Raw genomic sequence first — 26332 nt, 5'->3', positions numbered from 1 at the left:
AGTGCTCAGCCATTTGCTCGTTAATATCAGCTAAGCGAAACTTTGGGAAAATAATGAACCGATTATGATGCATGCAATGACTCTGGTTAAGAAGGAAAATAAGTACTGAGGTCGAGTCGACTAAACCCTTCAAGGAGGTGTCCTAGCATGGCTACATTCCAATGACTGAAACAAACAAAGGATAAAAGAAAGATTGGTTGCAGTCTCCGTGCGTGTTAATGTGGGACATCAATGGCGATGAACTCTAGCTTGCGAAATTCCTATCGCCTGGTAAACTGAAACCTATTGCTGAAGAAGTCTTTAAGAAGCCACACGAATAAAATTGTTTAAGTGTTGAGAGCAAAGCAGTAATTTAAGTTGCATATCTAGGAATCTGTAAAATAATTCGACAGCAGGCATGGCTGTGTGGTAAGAAGTTTGCCTCCTTACCACATGGTTCCCGGTTCAATCCCACTGCGTGGCACCTTGGGCAAGTGTCTTCTACTATAGCCCCCGGCCGACCAGAGCCTTGCGAGTGAATTTGTTAGATGATGCAAACTGAAGGAAGTTCGGTGTATATATTTTGGCGCAAAACAAAACCAGTTGCACAGTCAGAGTTTAACGTAACAGTTATAGATTATGACCCGGTAGGCCACACTGACGAGGCTCAGGGTTTAAATACTCAGAAGCCGAAACCTAGTATGTGGATAGCCTTAATTGCATAATATTTATATTTGAGCTGTTAAATGTTTTAATCCTTTCTGTTTTCCTCGCATACTGTTTTTCTCTGTTATCTTGGTGCAGTACGGTGGATAAATTTAAGACTTTAGGTCTTATTTCTAGCAGGTGGATTCTTGTTAAGCATTATTACGCTTAGTGCAAATTTATAATTCATAGCTATTTAATGCTATTGCACCTGAGATCCATCCATGTCGCTGCTGGTGATATCATCAATTTTAAAATTTATCCACAGATGATATGAACAGTACTAACATCTGATTTCAATTCTCTGATTTCAATTGAATGCTTTGCTTATATATATATATATATATATATATATATATATATATATATATATATATATACGAGGGACGTTCAATAAGTAATGCCTCTGACCCATTTGCAGTTGTTTGATCTAGCTGAAATTTTGCATGTGCAATCATTTATATCTCTATACTATAGGAAGTGCTATAGGAAGTGGGTCAGGGGCATTACTTATTGAACGCCCCTCGTATATATATATATATATATATATATATATATATATATATATATATATATATATATATATATATATATATATATATATATATATACATACATGTATGTACATATCTGTGTGCGTGTGTCTGTGTTTGTCCTCACTCCATCACCGCTTGACAACCGGTTTTCGTGTGTTTATGTCTCCGTAACTTAGCGGTTCGATAGAATAAGTACTAGGCTTTAAAAAAAATAAGTTCTGGGATCGATTTGCTCGACTAAACCCCTTTCAAGGTGCTCCAGCATGGCGGTAGTCAAATGACCGAAACAAGTAAAAGAATGCTGGATACCGTGGTCAATCTCCCTCAACTCACACCGTACCATTTTAAAAAGGAAGGATACATCAGTCAGAGCAGTTGTGTGTAACCTGAAAGAGACAGGATGCTTAGGCTTAGGATGCTTCGATCAGAGTTCTATTCGATCAAAGTTTACCAGGGTTTAGAAACAATGACTTTGGCACCCTTCTTAACTAATACTTTTTGCTGTAAAGGCTCTAAAAGTTCGAAATCCATCTGGCGCTGTCGCTGGTTGCTGTTGGGACAAATTTTAATCTCTCCGATATGTATTGTGTTTCTGACACAGCAAGGTCATAATAGATGCTATCTCAGGGCTAATGCTACTGCAACTGACCTATCGGCAGTGTTTATATATAACTAGCAGTATCACCCGGCGTTGCTCCGGTTTGTAAGGAAAATAACTATATAAGCATTTTTAGAGAGTTATAGCCAAAAAATAGCAAAAAAATGCATTAAAAATGGAAAAAAAAATGATGGTAAATTTTTTTTTAAATCGTCGACTCATCGTAGACATTTTTAGAGAGTTACTTCCCTTATATAATAGCGAAAAAATGCATCAAATGGAGAAAATGATGGTAAATTATTTTTTAAATCGTAGACTCATCGTAGACGCGCGCTAATACCCAGAAGGGCTCGATATGAATCACGACTATAAGATATCCGCTTTTGGTTACACTGCACCGCAAAATGTGGGAGTAGTTAGGAATCCAAATCGTAGGAGACAGACACACAACTTCACTTTTATATATAAAGATAAGTATGCTGTGTAACTGGTCATTTTAATTAAATACTGTCTTGATGTGTATACCAGTGAAGGTGCATGGCTCACTGGTTAGAGCGTCGGACTCACAATCATGAGGTAGTGAGTTCGATTCCCGGACCGGACTGTGTGTTATGTTCTTGACTGAAACACTTATTTCACGTTGCTCCATTTCACTCATTGTAGAAATGAGTTGCGACGTCACTGGTGCCAAACTGTATCGGCCTTTGCTTCTCCTTTGGACAACATCAGTGGCTTGGAAAGCGGATGCTGGTATGCATGGGCGACTGCTGGTCTTCCATAAACAACCTTGCTGGGACTTGTTCTTCAAAGGGTAACTTTCTAGGTGCAATCCCATGGTTATTCATGACCGAAGGATGTCTTTACCCTTATGCGTATACCGGATAAAATGCAGTATTTTTCCCCCATGGTGCTTCATGTTGCTTTCTATAGTTTTATAGAATTTTCTCTTTCAACTATCGCGGGAAAATAATGAAGTTATGGAAACAGCTACAAAGCAATATTAAAACTATTTTTCGAATTTTACAAATCGTTTAAATTATTTAGGTAATAAAAAAAATCCCTTAAATATTGGGGGGAAAAGAATTATCTCCCTTAGACGTGTTACATTAAGTACAGTGGGCTTTTGTTTTAGTTTTTTAACTTGCGCTCCACTTTGTGGGAGTTCAGAAGGCGACAGCAGACACCAAAAAGACGCTGGGTATTTTAGAGGGGCCACGATTTTTTCTAAGAAACCGAATACTTAATCTAGATACAGTACCTATATTTTAAGCACATTTTCCAAAAAGAACTGTTGGAATGAGAATCATGAGTCGAATATTGTATTGTCAGTGAGCAGAAAACATGGCTGATGCTGCACCAAGGTTCAATGTTTCTTTATAGAAATCCTTTTATCTTTTATGTTTTACTTGCTTCATTCATTAGACTGCGGCCATGTTGGAGCACCGCCTTGAATTTTAGTCGAACGAATCGACCCAAGTACATATTATCACTTTTTGTTTGTAAGGCCTAGTAGTTATTCTATCATTTTCTTTTGCTGAACCGCCAGCTAACGGAGACGTAAATACACCAAGACCGGTTGTGAAGCGGTGGTCACACACACACAGACACACACACACGCACACACACACATTCGACAGACTTCTTCAGTTTCCATTTACCAAATCTACCCACGAGGTTGTGGTCAACCCGAAGCTGTAGTAGAAGACAATTGCCCAATGTGTCATGCAATGGGACTGAACTCAGATTCATGTGGCTGGCAAACTTGTTACCACACAGCCACGCCTTACCTTTTTTTAAAAAAAATTTCTAGTAATTTCCTTAAAAATTTAACAAGAATGTGATAAGTCACTACATGAAATTAGCTTATTTATTTACTTGTTTGTTTGTTTGTTCATTTTTTTTTCATGAAACATGCAAAGGGAACATTTGCAAAACGCTATTCGGTGAAAGTTGGCTGCTGAGCTACAAAAACTCGAGAACCACCGATTTAATAAAGCAATGTGACACAATTCAGTTAGGTCACCATGAATGTGTACTTGTATGTATGTGTGTATGTGCTTGGGTGTATGTATTGCTTGTGTGTGTGTGTGTGTGTGTGTGTGTGTGTGTGTGAGAAATAGAGATAGAGAGGGAGACTGTATGTAACGTTCTTATTAATTCATATCGTTTAATGAAATTTTGCTGAGACACGTTTTCAAGGGGGTAGTTTACAATAATGTTGATAACATTTTTGTAAATTATTAATCAAAAGCAAAAAATTCCATATCGTTTTAATCATTCATTATCTTGCTTACGATAGCTTCACAACATAAAAATAGCTATGACAAGATCCTGATTAAAGTTATTGCTTATCGATTAAAGATATTAGTCAACGGCTATTATAACCGTAATATGTTTACGGCTGATGAAGACAGAATAATACCAATAGATGTTTAAAGTTGTCTTTCTTTCCTACCGAGACCATAAAAACCATATAGTCATTGATTAATACTGTGTTTCCCATCGCATCACAGCACAATTATTTCTAATTAGTTTTAAACGTGTGAAAACTAATTTGCATCTTTTCTGAACATCTCCCTTTCATGTATGAAGCTGTGCCGTAACTACTGTTGTGCACTCGTTCTCTCCTCTCTGAATCCCGTAACTGTCGTCTGCATCAAACAGACTGTCGTCTGCATCAGCTTTTCGTTATGCTTTATTCTACAAGTTCTTTATTTCATTTTGTAACTCCCAGAACAAACAATGATTTCCAAGCTACATACAAGAGCAATACTTTTTTTTTATCACATAATGGTAGGATATTAACACTCGTTTTATCCTTCACTAGAGTGATAAAAAGAATAACGTTCTTCAGTGTGGTTTGAATTTAAGGATACGATGCCTACAGAGACGAAAAGAAATACTTTAATGTACTGATTCCAAATTTTACTGCAATCTTTACCGCACACCACTAAAACGAAAGAGACGTGACTTCTAGGAATAGCAGTCACGTATCCTCCATATTAAACTCTAACCTTTTAAAAATAAGAAGAACATATTGGATATTATCTGATAAAAAAAAAAACTATGTAAGAAAAAAGATAGGATGGTCACGTCTAGAACGATTTAGAGAATAGGTCTGCTCGTTCAGAGTTCATTTGAAGCTTTCAAGGGCCTTTCTTATAACTTGAATACCTTCTTGATACTTTGAACCCCCCACCCACCTCGACTTTGAAGACCTCTTTCGTACTTTGACGTCTTTCTTCATACTTTGACAGCGTTTTTCATACTTAGAAAATCTACTTATTCTTTAAATACCTATTTCGAAGACACTCTGGTTGGTTTTTCTATGTCAAACATATACATCTATGGGTTCTAACTTTATAATCTCTTTCTCAAAATCTAGCTCATATCCCCCTACAGTTAGCTGGCTTTAGAGACGAAGTGGTCAATTGGACTAAGTGATAGCCTACTGGTCTATGCCTCGTGAGTTCAAATCTATTGCAGATGTTTTTGTTTTACAGTCGTTCATTATATTTCTATAAAGGACAGTGTACTTTTAAGTAGTCTCATTGTCCATCTCATTGTGACATGGACAGTGCGTAATGTGGGTTTTTTTCTGGAAATTTACTTGAGAAGATTTTTTTCTTTTTTTAAAGTTGCCGTTGTCCCACTCCTTAGACGCTTGTCATTTATTATACACTTATCTATGTTTAAAGATATCTCTTTTTTTTAAAGTGAACAAAGGCGCAGGAGTGGCTGTGTGGTAAGTAGCTTGCTAACCAACCACATGGTTCCGGGTTCAGTCCCACTGCGTGGCATCTTGGGCAAGTGTCTTCTGCTATAGCCCCGGGCCGACCAAAGCCTTGTGAGTGGATTTGGTAGACGGAAACTGAAAGAAGCCTGTCGTATATATATATATGTGTGTGTGTTTGTGTGTCTGTGTTTGTTCCCCTAGCATTGCTTGACAACCAATGCTGGTGTGTTTACGTCCCCGTTACTTAGCGGTTCAGCAAAAAGAGACCGATAGAATAAGTACTGGGCTTACAAAAGAATAAGTCCCGGGGTCGAGTTGCTCGACTAAAGGCGGTGCTCCAGCATGGCCGCAGTCAAATGACTGAAACAAGTAAAAGAGTAAATATACATAAGTCGTATCCTCTCAGGAACACAATGAATCAATTGCTGCAGATTTGAATCTACGTCAAGTGACCTGATAGCTTAATGCCATATCCACTCCACAACAGTACCTCTATGTATATGAATGTCATATATTATATATATGCAATCCAAACGGGAATTGACGCCAGGGTTTTTCTTTTTTCACATCCGCTTATATATATCTCTACATTCATGTGTTTTTGCGTGTTCGTGTTTACGCATGATCAATGCTTTGGTTCCAGATTTTGATAGATCAACTGCATAATAATGATGATGATGATAATTGCGCCAAATTTTGGCTCAAGGCCAACCCCAGTGCTAAACAGTAACTAATTTTATCATTCCTGAAGGATGAAACGCAAAGTCAACGACCGCGGAATTTGAACTCAGAATGTTACTAAGACAGGTGTTTACGGTTCTGCCAGCTCGTCATCTTAATAATAATAATTATGGCTTCAAAGTTCGGAGGAGAAGACTAGCACAACGATTGGAGGTGGGGACTAGTCGATTACATCGACCCCAGTGCTCAACTGGTACTTAATTTATAAGGCGGCAAGTTGGCAGAAACGTTAGCACGCCGGGCGAAATGCTTAGAGGTATTTCGTCTGCAGTTACGTTGTGAGTTCAAATTCCGCCGAGGTCGACTTTGCCTTTCATCCTTTCGGGGTCGATAAATTAAGTACCAGTTACGCACTGGGGTCGATGTAATCGACTTAATACCTATGTCTGTCCTTGTTTGTCCCCTCTGTGTTTAGCCCCCCTGTGGGTAATATAGAAATAGGTGCTTAATTTATCGACCCCGAAAGGATGAATAACAAAGTCGACCTTGGCGAGATTTGAACTCAAAACGTGAAGCGGGACGAAATGCTGCTAAACATTTTGTCTGGCTCGCTAATTATTCTACCAGTTCGCCGCTTTGGCAACAACAACAACAACAACAGCAGCAGCAACAACAACAGCAGCAGGAGTAGCAACAAAACGTTTTGAAGTATTTAGATAATATAAGTGAAAGTCAAGTACTAGAGGTCAACTTAAACTTACCACCACCACCACACCGCAAAATAACTAGTGTTCTTGTGTGTATGGTAGAAATTATTATAATCATATAACAAATTATGTTCGGTCTATTGGGTGGGGGTTGAAGTTAGCTATTGATCGTGTGTGGAGTCTGATTGTTTCCGTTTCTTTTTATTAATTCAATGACCTCTAATTGAATGTAATATACTTTCTCTTCAGTATCTTCAATCCTGTGCTACTTCGTAACAATTTTATTGAGGATATTGGCTTATCTCATCGCTGTTGATAGTCTCGTGATGTAATACATGCATATGCACGAGTTCACACACACGCACTCACTTTCCCATAAGAATTTTTTGCGTAATAAGATAAAAAACCAAGGCTGTATAGATATTAGAGCATTTATAGATAGGTCTTACAGCTGTTTCTAGGATATTAATTAATAATATCCTTTCATCGTCTCTAATATCTATACAGCCTTGGTTTTTTTTATCTTATTACGCAAAAAATTCTTATATACACACGCTGACGTAGAACCAACATTTGACGGATATTTGTCCTCAACCGAAACCTCGTGTTAACAACAAACAAGATCAAGGCAAATATACGTCAAATGTAAATAATGTCAATAATGTACATAATTCCTCATCTCTTAAATATAGAACAGTATTAGAAATATTGTTTACAATGTATTCTGGAGATGTATAACCGAATATATTAAGAAAAAGACGAGGACTATAGCATTTAAAAAACTATCTTTTCTATTTCATAACTGGATGCCAATGAAATGAAAGTTAACCACCTGGATAAAAACCAGGTTGAAAGAAAGGAAATCGAGATATTTGTTTACAAGATTTGCATGTTTATCTGGAAATGTGCCAATACTAATGCTCAAGATATATATATATATATATATATATATATATATATATATATATATATATATATTTATAAGTAAGGGCAAAAGAAAAAATTTCTAATGCCAAAATATGCCGAAAATAGACACAACGTCAATAACCATGTAATTTATCACTACAAGCACGCGTTTCGAAGAAAACCGACAGAAATTTCTTTAAAAATCCCGTTATTACCATATCGGACCCGATTTCAGAGTTAGTTCATAAGAACCTTCAGTGATAAATGCGGCAAAGAAATAAGTGAAATACTTATACCCTTAAGTTCTTATGAACTAACTCTGAAATCGGGTCCGATATGGTAATAACAGGATTTTTTTAGAAATTTCTGTCGGCTTTCTTCGAAACGCATGCTTGTAGTGATAAATTACATGGTTATTGACGTTATGTCTATTTTCGGCATATTTTGGCATTAGAAATTTTTTCTTTTGCTCTTACTTATAAATTGTTTATAAATTTAACCTTTAAAGGTATTTTTTATTATGCTGGCCATTGATAGAATTTTTTTTCGAAAAATGGTATCCTATATTAGATGTATATATATATATATATTTCTAATAAATAAATATATATGTATGTGTATGTATATATATATATATATATATATATATATATATATATATATATATAGCTTCTATGCGGCATAAACGCTATTGGGAAAGACTCATGAGATTAAGACTCTATCCCTTAAAGCGTAGGCGAGAAAGATATGCCATAATATACATCTGGAAGATCCTGGAAGGACTTGTACCAAACTTTGGCATCGAGAGTTACACAAATACTAGAACTGGGTGCCACTGCATAGTGCCAAGGACTCCAAATTTGCCATCAAGATGTTGGACAAGATACTGCAAGAGCCTGGGCTTCAGAGGTCCACAGCTCTTCAATATCCCCCCAAGGACCTGAGAGACCTGCATGGGGTGGATGTAGGTGTTTTCAAAATAAAACTGGACCTCTTACTGTCAAGTGTCCCAGATGAACCAGCTTCGTTCTGTAGCAGTAGGCCTTTTGGTGTACTCAGTTGCCAGCCCAGGCTCCGCTGTTCATCCACTCCGCAGGGTGGATGAACAGGTTGCGAAGAGCAAACTGTCAAAATATCGGTCGCTCTCTGACAGATTTATAGTCGAGCCTGTGGCAGTGGATACTCCGGTGTTCTCGGCTCCCAGACCATATCTCTGCTCACCGCTATCGGGGTGAAGATGGCTATCCGCAAACGTGAGGCCCATGTGTCAGAGTGGTTGTTCCAGCGCATCTCTCTCGCCGTCTTCCAGGGCAACGCCTTTTCCTTTTTGTCTGCTGGGACCAAGAAGTGGTCTGAATTACAGGAAATCGAGAGACCGTAAGAATTTCACCGCTTACTTACATCGTTATATTTCAGGCTAATCATTTATTGACCCTACTTCCTCCAAAGATATGCTTACGAACGATAGTCTCGACTAAATAGAGGCTTTTATCGAGACTATATAAAGGAGCGTCTCTAATCAAAGAGGAAAAGGATTTGGGCAGAGTTTACCGGTTAATCACCGCCAACTCCTGTTCTACAACTTCGCCAGCAAACAAACACGACTCAGTAATCGCAGAGTGAAACACACCCAGCTTTATAATTTGTGCAGAAAAACAACACAGTGAGCTTCATAAGTTACGTAGGAAAACACACCCATCCATTTCCACTAATAATGTTAAAACCTTTTTAGTATTACGGAGATGTACTTGCATAGCAAGTGACCTGATCTGAGATCGTGTGCTGGAACGAAAACAATTGCAGTGTGGAAGGTGTTTATAAGCCATTTAAGAAACACACAAAATCCGTTAGATCCGTTAATTTGTCAAAATATTTTCGTCGCTTTGAGACCGCGACCTGTTCACTGACAAAATTCCGATGTATACGATTTCCCCCCACACTGTACAATTACACAGCATTCAGACATACATACCTATATAAAATGCTAAGAGTACCAATACTGATAGTAGAGTAAGATAGAAGGATGCTGCTGATCTATCTATCTATCTATCTATCTATCTATCTATCTATCTATCTATCTATCTATCTATCTATCTATCTATCTATCTATCTATCTATCTATATAGGGGATTAGTGGAGGGGAGGTACGACGACGAGCTCGGGGCGAACCTGGACGTCGACGAGGAATACCTGACCCGCCTGTTCGGGACGACTTTCCGGCCAGGGCCCATGGACAACTTCCAGAGATCCCTGGCCTGGCAGTGCTACCGAGAAGCGCTACCCGTTCGGGATAAGCTCTACAGACACGGCTCGAGAAGCACGGGGCCGACCTGCCCGAGATGCGGTCAGAGCGACGAAACCCGTTCTCACGCACTCGTGCAGTGTCCAACAATTTCCGACCTGTGGGCTTATGTCTAACAACTGCTGTCACGTGTGGGACGAGTCGGTTTATCAGCTGAGTCTATCGTCAATATTGTCACGCCTCCTTCCTTCAAACGGGAAGGAAGAGCTATTTTCATCATCCTTGTGGCTATGGCGAAGGAATGTATCTGGTGGACGCGTCTGAAAGGATTGGAGACAAACACTTTCCTCTCTGGTCAATGTCTCATCAACTTCTTCAAGTACCACTTGAAAAGGAAAGTGAGAGTAGAGAGGCAAGTTTTGTCTAGCGAATGTTTTAAAAAAGATGGTTGAATGTAGCAAGGATGGCACGTATGAATGACGAAGCCACCTTGAGCATAGTCCTATGAACCCAGAAATTGAAAACAGAGGGTTACCCACTTGCAAACAAATGTGGTAACATATAACAATATTGACCGAGGTTACCGTGGTCTTTTTCGTAGGCTTTTCTTCCCACGGATAAACGTTATCTGCTTTCCCCTTTACACCGTACATCATGACACTGTGATACACGATCCCTATTGAACGTTTTTTTTCTTCTCCCCCATTTTCCTCTTTTTTCTTCCTTTTTTATTTTTCTTTTCCTTTTTTTCCTTTTTTTTCTTTCCTTTTTTTCTTTTTTTCTTTTTCCCCTTCTCCGATCCCTTTTAATCGAAAACCTACGCCACTTTTTTTTTGTTTCTTTTGTTTTTTGTTTTTTTTTGTTTTTCTTCATCCCACAAAAGAAAAGCTCTACCTTGTAATTTGTCCCATCTGTGTGCAGCCCTGTGTGGCCAATAAAGAAACTTATCTATCAATCAATCAATCTATCTATCTATCTATCTATCTATCTATCTATCTATCTATCTATCTGTCTGTCTGTCTGTCTGTCTGTCTGTCTGTCTCTCTCTCTCTCTCTCTCTCTCTCTCTATCTATCTATCTATCTATCTATCTATCTATCTATCTATCTATCTGTCTGTCTATCTATCTACCGTCACGCACGCACAGGCACGCACGATGCACACACACGCACACATACACGCGCGCGGGCACACACACACATTTTTTTTTTATATGCAGAAGTTACAAAGTGACTCAAGGGCTTAGAGTTTCTCTGCAGTTTGATAAGTGTCAATGCATATACACATATATACACACACACGCAACATACATACATACCACCATCTTTGGCACCCAGTGTTGTCCGAAAGAAACAAATAAGTGCGCGCACGCACACCCACACACCCACACAAGTGTATGTATATACTTTGGGTAAAAGAAGATACAGGACAATCTGTTAATTATGATTTCATTCAACATATTCCCCTTTCAGTGTCACACACTTATTGCACCAGTCCTTCAGTTTTTCTAAGTCCTGAAAAAGCATTCGGAAAGTTTGGCGTTCAGCCAGGCCTTTCGCGACACCCTTAAAGCCAGGAACTTTTCAGCAACCCCTTCGTATATGTGTGTTATAAGCGTGTATAACTCGCTAACAAACTCGCAGAACATAGTGCTCATCTTCATCTCGGTTCGGTGACATTCACACCTTTAGGTTTGTAATAGACTTATAACCATCTTTCCTATTATTTTCTTGATGTCGAAATCAAAGCATCGTATTGTATGCACTATGGCGCTTATGACATCTATATTGGTTTATCGACCAGTAGAAAAATGTAAATAAAACCCTTGTTAAATGCTATCTTATTTCTTTGTTGCCCACAAGGGGATAAACATAGAGGGGACAAACAAGGACAGACAAAGGGATTAAGTCGATTACATCGACCCGAGTGCGTAACTGGTACTTAATTTATCGATCCCAGAAAGGATGAAAGGTAAAGTCGACTTCGGAGGAATTTGAACTCAGAACGTAATGGCAGACGAAATACCTATTTCTTTAATACCCACAAGGGGCTAAACACAGAGAGGACAAACAAAGACAGACAAACGGATTAAGTCGATTACATCGACCCCAGTGCGTAACTGGTACTTATTTAATCGACCCCGAAAGGATGAAAGGCAAAGTCGACCTCGGCAGAATTTGAACTCAGAACGTAGCGGCGGACGAAAGACCACTAAGCATTTCGCCCGGCATGCTAACGTTTCTGCCAGCTAGCCGCCGCCTTTTGTTAAATGCTATCTTGCAGTTTGGTTTATGAGGGAATGAATTTATGTTTTTTAAATTGTTCATTCAGCATGTCTTAATGGAACAAACAAAAGGTCAACATCAAGCTAACACAGACTGGTTTTGTTTTGGGGACAGTGAATGTCAAATCACATATAACTATGAATACTGATTTTAACTTTTGGCAAAAGGCCAGCTATTTAGGAGGCGGGGAGTGAGTCAATTATATCGACCCCCGTGCTCAATTGGTGCTTATTTTATTCTTTTCTACTCTAAGCACAAGTCCCGAAGTTTTTTTTTTGTTCTTTTCTTTTTTTGTTGGGTGGGGGGCAGTCGATTAGATCGAGCCAGTACGCAATTGGTACTTAATTTATCGACCCCGTAAGGATGAAAGGCAAAGTTAACCTCGGCGGAATTTGAACTCCGAACGTAAAGACGGACGAAATGCCGCTAAGCATTTTGCCTGGCGAGGTAAAGATTCTGCCAGCTTTACACTTTTAGTTATGTAAAAACTGGGTTGAAAATCCCTTTTGGATAGAAAAGGTGGAAGATTGCCCGTCGAACACAAACCCACGTCTCCTGTAGATATGACAAACGTTCTACCGTTGGACCAAAATAAATCCTTCAAATTTTTTCTATTCTTTTAAAAAAAATTTATTTTTACCAACGAGAATCTATGTTGTTAACATCATTAATTTAGAGAGAACTAGGGCGGCGAGCTGGCAGAATCGTTAGCGCACCGGGCGAAATGCTCAGCGATATTTCGTCTGTCGATACGTTCTGAGTTCAAATTCCGTCGAGGTCGACTTTGCCCTTCATCCTTTCGGGGTCGATTAAATAAGTACCAGTTACGCACTGGGATCGATTTAATCTGTTTGTCTGTCCTTGTTTGTCCCCTCTGTGTGTAGCTCCTTGTGGGTAGTAAAGAAATAAGAATTGTTAGCACATCGGGCGAAATGCTTAGCGGTGTTTCGTCTGCCGTTACGCTCTGAGTTCAAATTCCGCCGAGGTCGACTTTGCCTTTCATCCTTTCGGTGTCGATTAAATAAGTACCAGTTACGTATTGGGGTCGATGTAATCGACTTAATCCCTTTGTCCTTGTTTGTCCCCTCTATGTTTAACCCCCTGTGGGCAATAAAGAAATAAATAATTTAGAGAGAACTTGAATTTATCTATTTCTCATTCATTTATCACAACAAGAAGGACAGCTGAAAAGTTTTATTTGGCGAGCTGACAGAATCGTCAGCGCGCCGGACAAAATGCTTAATGGCATTTTCCGACTCTTTACGTTTGGAGTTCAAATTTCACCGAGGTCGACTTCGCCTTATATACTTTCGGGATTCATGATATAAGGATCAGTTGAGCACTAGGGGCGACATAATTGACTAGCCCCGTCCCATAAATTTCCTGGCCTTGTGCCCGGTAGTAGAAAGGATTATTCCTAAGGCGACGAGCTGGCAGAATCGTTAGACTGTTGAACAAAGAGCTTAGAAACATTTCTTTTGGCTACTTACGTTCTGAGTTCAAATAACGCCGGGGTCAACTTTGTCTTTTATCCTTTCGTAGTTGATAAAAGTACTGGAATCGACGTAATTGATGCCCGTCATTCTTTTATTCATTCAATGTCCGGTAGTTAGTTTATTTGGGCAAAATCCGGAATCTGAGGAAATTAGTTCGAATGAACAGTCACGGAAGAATTCTTGAGGAGTGTAGAGTTTAATGATCTAATGTCCGTTTGGGTCATTAGCCTTCGTATGTGAGAGAGAGAGAGGAGAAAAGAAAATAGGACGGACATCTAGTGCTCGTCAAGTACTGGGATTGGTGTAATTAATTAATCACCCCCTCCTAATATTCCTGGCTTTTACGCCAAAATTTGAAAATATATAGATAGATAGCTTAGGTAGGTAGGCAGGTGGGGTTACAGAAATAATAGACATTCATAAAAAATTGAAATAAACAAACAAAAGTAAAACGAGAAAACACTTTCTCCCGAGACTGGTTACACAGGCTCGATAGCAAGAATGATAACATATATCCTATTGTTGCGTTCATTCAATGTCCGGTATTTGGGCAAAATCCGGAATCTGAGGAAATTAGCTCGAATGAACAGTCATGGAAGAATTCTTGAGAAGGAGTGTAGAGTTTAATGATCTAATGTCCGTTTGGGTCATTAGCCTTCGTATGTGAGTGGGAGGAGAAAAGAAAATAGGTCGGACGTCTATTCAAACCTTCGATATAAATGAAAGCAGTTTTTGTTTTTTAGAAAGCTGAAAACTTCTGCCTGAAACTATGGGCTGCCAGGAATCGAACTGACGGCCGTACGATCGTGAAATGAATACCTTAACCACTGTGCCAGGCGTCTTCTCCAGAAAATGTGCTGTTGTATTAATATATAGATATTTATTAAAGGCGGCGAGCTGGCAGAATCGTTAGCACACCGGGCGAAATGCTTTGCGGTATTTCGTCTGCCGCTACGTTCTGAGTTCAAATTCCGCTGAGGTCGACTTTGCCTTTCATCCTTTCGGGTTCGGTTAAATAAGTACCAGTTATTCACTGGAGTCGGTAAAATCGACTTAATCCGTTTGTCTGTCCTTGTTTGTCCTCTCTGTGTTTAGCCCCTTGTGGATAGTAAAGAAATAGGTATTTCGTCTGCCGCTACGTTCTGAGTTCAAATTCCGCTGAGGTCGACTTTGCCTTTCATACTTTCGGGGTCGGTTAAATAAGTACCAGTTATTCACTGGAGTCGGTAAAATCGACTTAATCCGTTTGTCTGTCCTTGTTTGTCCTCTCTGTGTTTAGCCCCTTGTGGATAGTAAAGAAATAGGTATTTCGTCTGCCGCTACGTTCTGAGTTCAAATTCCGCTGAGGTCGACTTTGCCTTTCATCCTTTCGGGGTCGGTTAAATAAGTACCAGTTATTCACTGGAGTCGGTAAAATCGACTTAATCCGTTTGTCTGTCCTTGTTTGTCCTCTCTGTGTTTAGCCCCTTGTGGATAGTAAAGAAATAGGTATTTCGTCTGCCGCTACGTTCTGAGTTCAAATTCCGCTGAGGTCGACTTTGCCTTTCATACTTTCGGAGTCGATAAATTAAGCACCAGTTACGTACTAGGGTCGATGTAATCGACTTAATCCGTGTGTCTGTCCTTGTTTGTCTCTTCTGTGTTTAGCCCCTTGTGGGCAATAAAGAAATAAGAATCGTTTGCTCGCCGGAAAAAAATACTAAGCGACATTTCTTCCGGGTCTTTACTTTATGAGTTCAAATTCCGCCGAGGAATTTGCAACTAAGGGGTTTCGTCCCACCACGCGGCACTTTGGGCAAGTGTCACCCACTATAGCCTCAAACCGGCACAGTGCTTTGTAAGTGAAAATGGGGATGGAAACTGTGTGGATGCCTGTCGTATCTATCTATCTATCTATCTATCTATCTATCTATCTATCTATCTATCTATCTATCTATCTATCTATCTATCTATCTATCTATCTGTCTGTCTGTCTGTCTGTCTGTCTGTCTGTCTGTCTGTCTGTCTGTCTGTCCGTCCGTCCGTCCGTCCGTCCGTCTCTCTTTCTATCTATCTATCTATCTATCTATCTATCTATCTATCTATCTATCAGTCTGTCTATCTGTATATATTTGACTGTCTGTCTGTCTGTCTCTTTCTCTCTCCCCCCTCTCCTCATCCCCCCACTCTCTATCTAACCACCTAGCTAGCCAGTTATATATATGCTTTCTAGTCTTAAGCTTGCTAATTATATGTGAATATATGTTTGTGTGTGTATGTCTCTGTGTTTCTCCGCTCAGTATCCAGTGTTTGTTGGTTCGTTTACGTCTACTTAACATGATTGGATAAGAACTAGACTTACTATTTTACTAAGTTTTACTCTTTTACTTGTTTCACTCATTTGACTGTGGCCATGCTGGAGCACCGCCTTTAGTCGAGCAAATCGACCCCAGGACTTATTCTTTGTAAGCCTAGTACTTATTCTATCGGTCTCTTTTGCCGAACCACTAGGTTACGGGGACGTAAACACACCGGAATCGGTTGTCAAGTGATGTTGGGGGAACAAAGGCAGACACACATACATACATACATACATACATACATACATACATACATACATACATACATACATACATACATACACACACGCACACATATATACATATATACGACGGGCTTCTTTCAGTTTCCGTCTACCAAATCCACTCACAAGGCTGTTGTCGGCCCGAGGCTATAGTAGAAGACACTTACCCAAGGTGCCATGCAGTGGCGACTGAACCCGGAACTATGTGGTTGGTAAGCAAGCTACTTACCACACAGCCACTCATGCGCCTATACTTGTAAAAAGAAAAACAGAAAAAAAAAAGAACTGAGGTCGAACTGTTCGGCGAAACCCTTGAAGATGGTGCTCCAACATGGCCGCAGTTCAGCGACTGAAACAAGTAAAAGATAAAAGAATGAAATGTGTATTATAAAAGTGCATATAATCTTGAGGATCTTTTTTCCCTCAATCTCTTACTTCCCTTCTAATCCTTTATCTTTTCACCCTTCTTCGCTCACCTCATATCCTTCCCTACTCGGGTTTATCATGCATTGTAAATATTCACTGAGGTCAAAATATGATAAGTGATCAACTTCCAGTAGTTTTGACCTTTTGCCGTTCGACAACAAAATGGAGCTTATTGGCCTAAATTCTCTGTCTGTCGTTATCTGTGTCTGTCTGTGTCTCTTATTCTTTGTTTCATTCAATGTCTGTTTGTCAACTTGTCCTTTTGTCTCTCCCTGTCTTTCTCTCCCATCTCTGACCTGGCAATCACTCTCATAACTGTACGCGCTCTGACATACAAACATAGACGTTCATATACACACTTGTGCATATTATTTATTAACTGCGGAGTTGCATAAGTGACCCAAATTACGGAGGGTCGGTTGAAGGCATTGGCAAAGCGGTAAGTAACCTCGTGTGAGGCGGCGAACTGGCAGAAACGTTAGCGCGCCGGGCGAAATGCTTAGCGGTATTTCGTCTGTCGTTACGTTCTGAGTTCAAATTCCGCCGAGGTCGACTCTGCCTTTCATCCTTTCGGGGTCGATAAATAAAGTACCAGTTTCGCACTGGGGTCGATGTAATCGACTTAATCCGTTTGTCTGTCCTTGTTTGTCCTCTCTGTGTTTAGCCCCTTGTAGGTAATAAAGACATAGGTAAGTAACCTCGTGCTAGAAAGTGGGTGGGGTGAGTGAGGGGCTCCCTTCCCATGCTCCCTTCCCATTGTGTATGTATTTGGAGCATTCCAAGAAAAAAACAAGAGGGAAATATGAAAATAAAAATAATAAAATAAAATGAAACGCAATATGATAAAATATTTTATTCTGACATTTAATAAATTGCAATATATGCATTATTTCTACTTTTGCAGTGTTTTCTGCTAGTCATATATATATATTCCGGTCTTTCAAAATGTGACCTCGTGTGTACCGTTGTCGATTTTTTTCCCTCTGTCTTCCCTTCTCTGGATCTTTCCTTCTATGTTTCCGATGAAGAGTTCCACTCGAAACGTTAAACCCTCCTTCTTTCCTTCTTTCCTGAGCGTCCAATAATACTATATTTGTTTCACGTCCTCGCGTTGTTGTGTTTTTTTTGTGCTTTCTTGTTTGGATTAACTATATATATATATATATATATATATATATATATATATATATATGATAAAACTGTTGGTTCGAGGAGCATATATTAACAGCGCCAATGTGGGTGGGTTTACTGCTCTACACCAGGCATGTATTGATGACAAAACTGACATGGTGAAGTTTCTTGTTGAAAACGGTGCTGATGTTAATGCCTGTGATAAGGAAGGTTGGGCACTTCTCCATGCTACAGCTTCTTGTGCCTTTACTGACATATCACAATATCTTATCAGCACCAGTGCCAATATAGCTGCTGTTAACAATGATGGCGATCTTCCTCTTGATATATGTGAGGAAACCAAAATGGAAAAGTTGCTTCTGGAAGAAATGAATCGCCCAGGTGTGGATGCTAAAGCAGCACGGCGAGAAGAAGAAACGATGCTTTCTGATGCTAATCAATGGTTAAATTCCAATTGTGTGACAGAGCGGCCTCATGCAAAAACAAGTGTTGTTTGCTCTTCATGTAGCAGCCGCAAATGACTATATCAAAGTTATGCATTTATTAATCCAAACAAAAGCTAATGTGAATATCAAAGACTCAGATGGTTGGACTTCTCTTCATGCAGCAGCTCACAGGGGCCAGGAAAAAGCTTGCAAAATATTAAGTTGGCAATTTCTGTGATATGGACTCAAAATACAATGCAGGGCAAACTGCCTTTGATGTTGCTGATACTGGCAGAAACGTTAGCACGCCGGGCGAAATGCGTAGCCGTATTTCGTGTCAATACGTTCCGAGTTCAAATTCCGCCGAGGTCGATTTTGCCTTTCATCCTTTCGGGGTCGAGAAATTAAGTACCACTTACGCCCTGGGGTCGATGTAATCGACTTAATCCCTATGTCCTTGTTTGTCCCCTCTGTATTTAGCCCCTTGTGGGTAGTAAATAAATAGATACTGAATTTATTTCTTTACTTGAAGAACTCAAAAAGAAACAAGCTTAGGGATAAAACACCCGTACACAAAGATATTGTTGCTTAAGGAATTCATCCGAAACGAAGGACATCTATTACACGAATGCGTGTAGATAAAAAGCACACTGTTGTCCTACAAACATTAGAACAAGAAAAGGCACAACGTAAGAACTACAGAAAAGGTGAGGAAGCCAAAAAGTTCAAGTTCAACAAATGGTGAGTCCAGTTCCGAGCCAGAGACAGAACATCAAAATGAAATTAACAAGAACACATCCATCCCCCACACGAATAAGCCAGACTCCCAGCAAACTCCAAGCAGTGTCTCATCAGGAAATGTTTCTGCTGAGTTCACAGTGACCGTGCTTCCAGAACCGCCAACAGATGACAGATTATCCAGCCACTCGTCCAGCTAGAGCCGGTTTTCTAGTCCCTATAGCTCTTTTACCAGGTATTATGTGCCTTACTATCATAGACTTGAAGAAAAACGTGCTGAAAAGCAGAACTCCACTGTAGACACAATCCAAGGTCTGAGAGTTTCGTGCGTTGATACTTAAACTAAGGAGCGTCATGGCATAGTCATTAGGGTGTTGTAGTCACGATGATAAGGCAGTGAGTTTAATTCTTGGACCTGGCAGCGTGTTTTGATTTTGTGTATGCAGCCGTCTCTTCCTTCCGCTGTCACATACTCAGTATCCCACTGAGTCTAGATTGGGGAGGACTGAGAAAGAGAGAGAGAGAGAGAGAGAGAGTGTGTGTGTGTGTGTGTGTGTGTGTGTATACGTCTGTTCGCAACTACACAGGCACCTAAAATAGTTAGCGAAAGCGTGCCACTTCTCAGTCTTTATATGTGTATATGTATGTGTCTCTACGTGTTTGTGTGTGTGTGTGTGTGTGTGTGTGTGTGTGTTCATGTTTCGCAACCATTCTGAGGTAGTGATAACAATCGAAAGAAGGCCGCATTGTTAAAGTTCTTATGATGACGAGGTCAAACTCACAAGAAACCCAAACTCAGTCGTGAATTTTACCACAGTGGCAATGCTTACAACCTTTAACTGTCCCAGTTTCCGCCTCTTCATTCACCTGCTAGTTCAGACTCTGAAGATTATAAAAGCGACAAACCCCAAGAATTCCATAAAAAGGTAACTAACCCCAAAGTGAAGGTTGAGAAAATGATTGCAGCCAAATAAAAAAAAAAAGCTGTCGTGGACAGTTGATCGGGATCCAACAGAATTGAAAATAAAATGAAAATAAAATAAATCATAAAATTATGGGAAACAAAAATAATAAAAATTATACATTTTTAAAAGTAAAATTAAGTATTTATACACTTAAAACACATTTTAAACATGATAAACACGAATAAATGTGATTTTAAAAAAAAATGTTCGATCACTCTAAAATAGATAGTTAATTCTGGGACACCCAGTATTTTCAAGATATATATATTTCAAAATATATAGGGCGGCGAGCTTGGCAGAATCGTTAGCCCGCCGGGCGAAATTCTTAGAGGTATTTCGTCTGCCGCTACGTTCTGAGTTCAAATTCCGCCGAAGTCGACTTTGCCTTTCATCCTTTCGGGGTCGATTAAATAAATATCAGTTACGCACTGGGGTCGATAAAATCGGCTTAATCCGTTTGTCTGTCCTTGTTTGTCCTCTCTGTGTTTAGCCCCTTGTGGGTAGTAAAGAAATAGATATATATATATATTTCAAAATATATTTTTTAAATCGGGATGGAAGTACTATAGGCTCCGAAACAGTTATTCATAAATATTCTCCTTCACACTAGCTTTCGAAGAGATTCTCACATCAACAGGGAAGATAATGACTGTACATGGCCTTTTTTTTATTCTGACCTAAATAACTAAATCAGTTCTGTTAAGCTTACAGTTGGTAGAAATTGCTGGGAATTTTCTACCAATATTCTTTGTATTGATATGAATGTGTGCATTCCGGAGCAGAGGTATTGTTTGTATTTATTCCAGGGCAGTCTTTTCTGCGGACGGCATTGTATATTGTTTTAGCAACAGTATCACGTCTTAGTGGGAAGTAGTGTCACAATGAATTTTTGGACAGCTGCTGACTACATGTGTTATGTCCTCCATTGTAGTGTGACGTATTCGACATTAGCATTTGCATGTTGGTATTTTGCGCTGTCCCATTTGTTCAAGAGTTATTTCGCAGCTGTCTTCCGCTCTTGTTTTGCAAAGATGTAGCCTTCGAGATGTGACATGATGTAATGGTCATGAGCTCAAGAAAGGCTAGACTTCATCTAAATATTGATTTCAAATTTTGGCAAAATGCCAGCAAGTTTTGGAGAGGAAGTAAGTTAATTACTTCAACCCCAGTACTCAACTGCTGCTTATTTTATCGATCTCGAAAGGACGAAAGGCAAAGTCGACCTCGGCGAAACTTGAATTTCGAACGTAATGACGAATGAAATGCCGCTAAGCATTTCGCCCGACGCGGTAATAATTCTGCCAGCTCACCGCCTTACACTTCATATTAATATTGGTTTCAAATTTTGGCACAAGTTCAGCAAGATTGGAGAAGGGAATGAGTCAATTATATCAACCCCAGTCCTTAACTGGTACTTATCTTATCAATCCCGAATGAATGAAAGGCCAAGTCGACTTCCGCGCAATTTGAACTCAGAACACGAAGACGGCGCGGTAACGATTTTTCCAGCACGCCGCCGTAAACTTCAGAGTCATATTCTTTTCTACTCTAGGCACAAGGCCCGAAATTTTGGGACAGGAGGCCAGTCGATTAGATCGACCCCAGTACGCATTTGGTACTTAATTTATCGACCCCGAAAGGATGAAAGGCAAAGTCGACCTCGGCAGAATTTGAACTCAGAACGTAACGGCAGACGAAATACCTATTTCTTTACTACCCACAAGGGGCTAAACACAGAGCGGACAAACAAGGACAGACGAACGGATTAAGTCGATTACATCGACCCCAGTACGTAACTGGTACTTATTTAATCGACCCCGAAAGGATGAAAGGCAAAGTCGTCTCTGGCGGCATTTGAACCAGAACGTAAAGACGGACGAAATGCCGCTCAGCATTTTACACGGCGTGTTAACTATTCTGCCAGCTCACCGCCAAGTATTAAAATTAAATATTAAATTGTGTGCCCAAGAAAAGGATACGTCCATCGTTATCTGTGTCAATGGAGACATTAGTTAATATCTTTAAAGTATGTCGAGATTGACGATTCAGATGGTATTTAATGGAAATATTCCTAATTATAGTAATGTACTTTCATAGTGTAGACCAGTGGTTCTCTACCGGGGTCCATATGGCCCCTGAAAGTCCAGAAAAGATTTTTGGGGGTCCATACAACAAAAGAGTAAATTGGGGATCCAGAATAATATTTTAAGGGTCCCTGAAAACAATTTTACTTTAGATGTATGTGTGACGGTAATGATTTATTGCCGTGGCATGTTGTAAGATGTGAAAGATGAACAGTGATTGAAGTTGTAAAGAAATATTTATTTACCGTTACTTTGTTTATATCCAAACCACGACGGGTTGGTATGTATAATTAGAAAATGGAAAAGCATGCGAGGTCAAAAGAGTTAATTTCGGCCGGTATGTGTATAGTGGTTTATAGAGAGAGATATGGTAATGTTACAGAGAAAAGAAAGTGAGTTAGTGAAAGTTATAGAGTCGAGGGAAGTTGTGTCTCATAGTTGGCCGTTTGTCTTTAGTGACTGCCTGCTTGTGACTATGACTCTAGTGGTCCGTTCACTAACTAATTTTGCCTTGCCAAATTCTAGTATTTATAACTATCCAAAACTAGTTAGAAAGACAGACATATTGTTGAGGACAATCGATTACGTTGGTGGTACCTGTTATCTCTATTCTATCTTTTGGTGGCCTAGAAGAAGTTTGAAGGGTCAAGTGACAAAGACATTATTCTGCTTAGTGAAGACATCTGGCAAATGTAACTGCTGTCACTCACAGAAAAAACTATTGTTTTACCGTGAGAGAAGTGCTGTTGAACTGCTATGTGAAATTTAGCGATCGAGGATCGAATCCACGCTATGCCTGCAAGAAGCCACTACATATGTATTGGTATGTATTGTGAGAAACAGTTAAGATTCTTTCATAGTTCCACCTACACAAGTCAATGTGTGAAAAACAAAATAGGAATTTTGAAAGAATTTTCTATAAAACTAGTTTTTAAACATTGAGAGGCTATGGGGGTCCACCAGAATAAAATAGAAATCAAAGGGGGTCCATAGATGAAAAATGGTCGAGGACCCGTGGTGTAGACGGTAGAAACATTCAAGTGTTTAAAACTGCTCCTACAATACAATGTCTACGGATTGGAAAAAGGAACGTAGAGAATATTCTGCACATGCAAATCTCCAAACACCAGAACCTGAAAGTAATCCTTCACTAGCTGCCCACGTATCTCTGTCTGACAATTACTCTCTTTACGTACCAAATTATGCCAGAGCCTGAAAGTAACCCTTCACTAGCTGCCCATGTATCTCTGTCAGATAATTACCCCCTTTACGTACCAAATTATGGTTAGAAATCACAGACAACCAAAACGTACACCTTTATTCGTATTGTACGAAACTTATAACTACTAATCACTAAGTCTACCGTTATATCATCAGGAAGCATAAAGATAAACTTCCCAGTAGTAGACTTAGTAAGGATGTTGAGATATACACACCGCATGTGACAACCCTGTCGACTATCTCTTTCTAAGTCACGAGGCTCGCATCCACGCTCAAATATACGCCGAATGCTTCAAGCACCACTTCCTAGACAGGTATCTGTCCAAGTGTAACTTCATTTCCCCACTCGTATCGGTCTCAAAAGCCACCCCGATCCTCCCCCAAAGAAAGAAAGAAAAAAAAACAACACAAAAATAAAACAAAAACAAAAATACCCAATTCGATCAAATTTACTACCATGTGATTGAGAAACAAACTGCTAGACTATGCAGGCATGCCTCTACTATTTACTAACCGCGCCGGTCGTGTTTTAAAAAAATCTTCGTAAAATTGCTTTCGTATTTCTCGTAAATTTAGTACATTTTTCAATCTGGGATTATATTGATAATTTGTGATAATTCTGTAGCTCAAACTGTAACTGAAGCTTTTTATTATATTTTTGATGTTTTGTTTTGGGCATTTGTTGTAATCGCATTTTAATTTTTATTCTTCAGCAAATATATATATATATCTCTAAATGATTTTTCTTTCCTTCGCAGGAACACGTAACGCTGAAAGCTTGATGATCCAAGGGAAATAACTCAAGAACACTGCGGAAAAGCTAATGAACTTTTTAATTTTCATTCTCTGCTTTAGTTCAATATCTATGGACTCGCAACAAAAGATATATTTGATATAATATTGTTTTGACTACTGTAGAACAAATTATAAAAATGAAGATAGCTCCTAGCGAGCAGAGTTCGTGACACGATTTCAATTCATAAAATGAAACCTTTTCATTTCATTTTCGCCGTCAATGATCTTGGAAAAATAAGAAAAATATGAAACATCTTATTTTTTTCCTGCACCATAACCTGAGATCTTGTGCCTAGTCAAAAACAATTCAATGTTAATATAAGCATTGGATTCTGCAACTTACAGACATGAACGAACTTTTAATTTTAAATATTGTAATTTTTTTTTAAAACATGCTTTAATCGAATTTTCTTCATTTTCATATTAAAATCAACCGATTTTTTTTTTTTTGGTTAACATATATAACTGAATGAGGGGGGAAAATAAGTGAAATAAATTGTTGCCGGTATTATTTTTATAACTCTAGTTTTTTTTTATTTATTTTACTCGTAAATTGTAAAGGGACATAATCTGGATTGAACCAACCAAATACACTATTTTTGTTCGATGTACCAATTCCGTTTTGACCCATCCATCTGTCCGTCCGTCCGTCTATCCATCCATCCGTCCATCTCTTCTTCTTCTTCTTCTTCTTCTTCTTCTTCTTTCTTCTTCTCTTCCCTCCCTCTCTCCACACACACACACACACCACACACACACACACACACACACACATCGCTGAAAAAAAAAACCTATCCCTTTCTTGCAATACACACTAATAAATACATCTAAAGCACACTTTTTTCATGAGTCCTTGGACCACCAAAAATCTTATATGAATCCACAGGGGTTATATGGATCCTGGTTGAGAACTACTTGTATCAGTGGCGGCTCGTAGATCAAATTAGTTGGGGAGCCTTGCTGCTTCAGAAAATGTTTAGCCAGTTGAACACCCGGCACTGTCATTCACGCAGTGCTCTCTCTCCTTCACGTGAAGCTTCCTATCTCGGACATGTGACCATGCGCACAACAGCCAAACACCGCGTCGCCGGAACTGTGAAGCGTACAGTTCTAAACAAGGAATTTTGTATTTTTTTTCATAAACTATGAAATAGCTACTGACATTAAGCTTAAGGATTATGTAATGTACAAGTATGAAGGAAAAATTAAAGAAAAAAAGGACTCATTATATTGAATGTTATCGAAGTCTCGACAAATATCTTCAGCTAGCAGGCCTCTGCTACTCTAGACTGATGATGGGCAAGACCCAGAAACGTGCATGTCTCTAGATCAGTGGTTTTCAACCAGGGTTCCGCCAGTACAGTCCAGGGGTTCCGCAAGAAGTTACAAAACTGCTAAAATCGGCAGTAATTTTTAATTCTCCTGTGCAGATATGTGTGCATAAGACTATTAAATTATTGCACAGGGGTTCCTTGAGCCAGTGGAATGTTTCCTTGGGGTTCCGCTCCAGCAAAAAGTTTGAAAAACACTGCTCTAGATGCAGGCCTAACTGTTGGGGGTGTTTGTCTCCCCTTCGTAAATATGTAAGGACACGGGAAATGTGCCAAGGCCGACAGGAAGCGTCGATGCTTCCTAGAGTTAAACAGCGGTGGTGTAATTCCCTTACAGGACTGTCACGTTAAGTTGACAGTATACAACCACTCTATCGATAATATCGAGTGGAAATAGGTGGGAGAGGGGCTGCAGTTCCGCAGTGCCTATATACGAGCCGCCACTGGCTGGTAGGCGGCGAGCTGGCAGAAACGTTAGCACGCCGGGCGAAGTGCGTAGCCGTATTTCGGCTGCCGTTACGTTGTGAGTTCAAATTCCGCCGAGATCGACTTTGCCTTTCATCCTTTCGGGGTCGATAAATTAAGTACCAGTTACGCACTGGGGTCGATGTAATCGACTTAATCCCTTTGTCTGTCCTTGTTTGTCCCCTCTGTGTTTAGCCCCTTGTGGGTAGTAAAGAAATAGGTATAGAACATCTTTGATCTCCGATACGGTACCGAGAGAAATGCTTCAACTGAATCTGATACAATGCACATATACTTTTATTCTTTCACTTATTTCAA

At 39.5% G+C, this 26332-nt stretch overlaps 1 protein-coding gene across 4 annotated transcripts in view; it reads left to right on the top strand.

The window, feature by feature from the left end:
• Nucleotides 1–24602, top strand: part of LOC115219817 (nicotinamidase) — a 51208-nt gene extending 26606 nt beyond the window's left edge. Inside the window, exon 2 of one of the 4 annotated variants that reach the window (XM_029790096.2) lies at nucleotides 24182–24602. The gene's annotated coding sequence lies outside the window, so the exon portion shown is untranslated. Of the gene's footprint in view, nucleotides 1–7747; nucleotides 7786–14613; nucleotides 14632–24181 lie in introns of those variants that run through there. The other 3 variants (XM_036509541.1, XM_036509540.1, XM_036509539.1) reach the window with 3 other exon arrangements.
• Nucleotides 24603–26332: the final 1730 nt, after the last annotated feature.

The sequence above is a fragment of the Octopus sinensis genome, linkage group LG15 (genome assembly GCF_006345805.1).
Source record: "Octopus sinensis linkage group LG15, ASM634580v1, whole genome shotgun sequence".
NCBI lineage: Eukaryota > Metazoa > Mollusca > Cephalopoda > Octopoda > Octopodidae > Octopus > Octopus sinensis.
The sequence above is the reverse complement of the archived record's forward strand: the minus strand, read 5'-3'. Positions and strand labels throughout refer to the sequence as shown.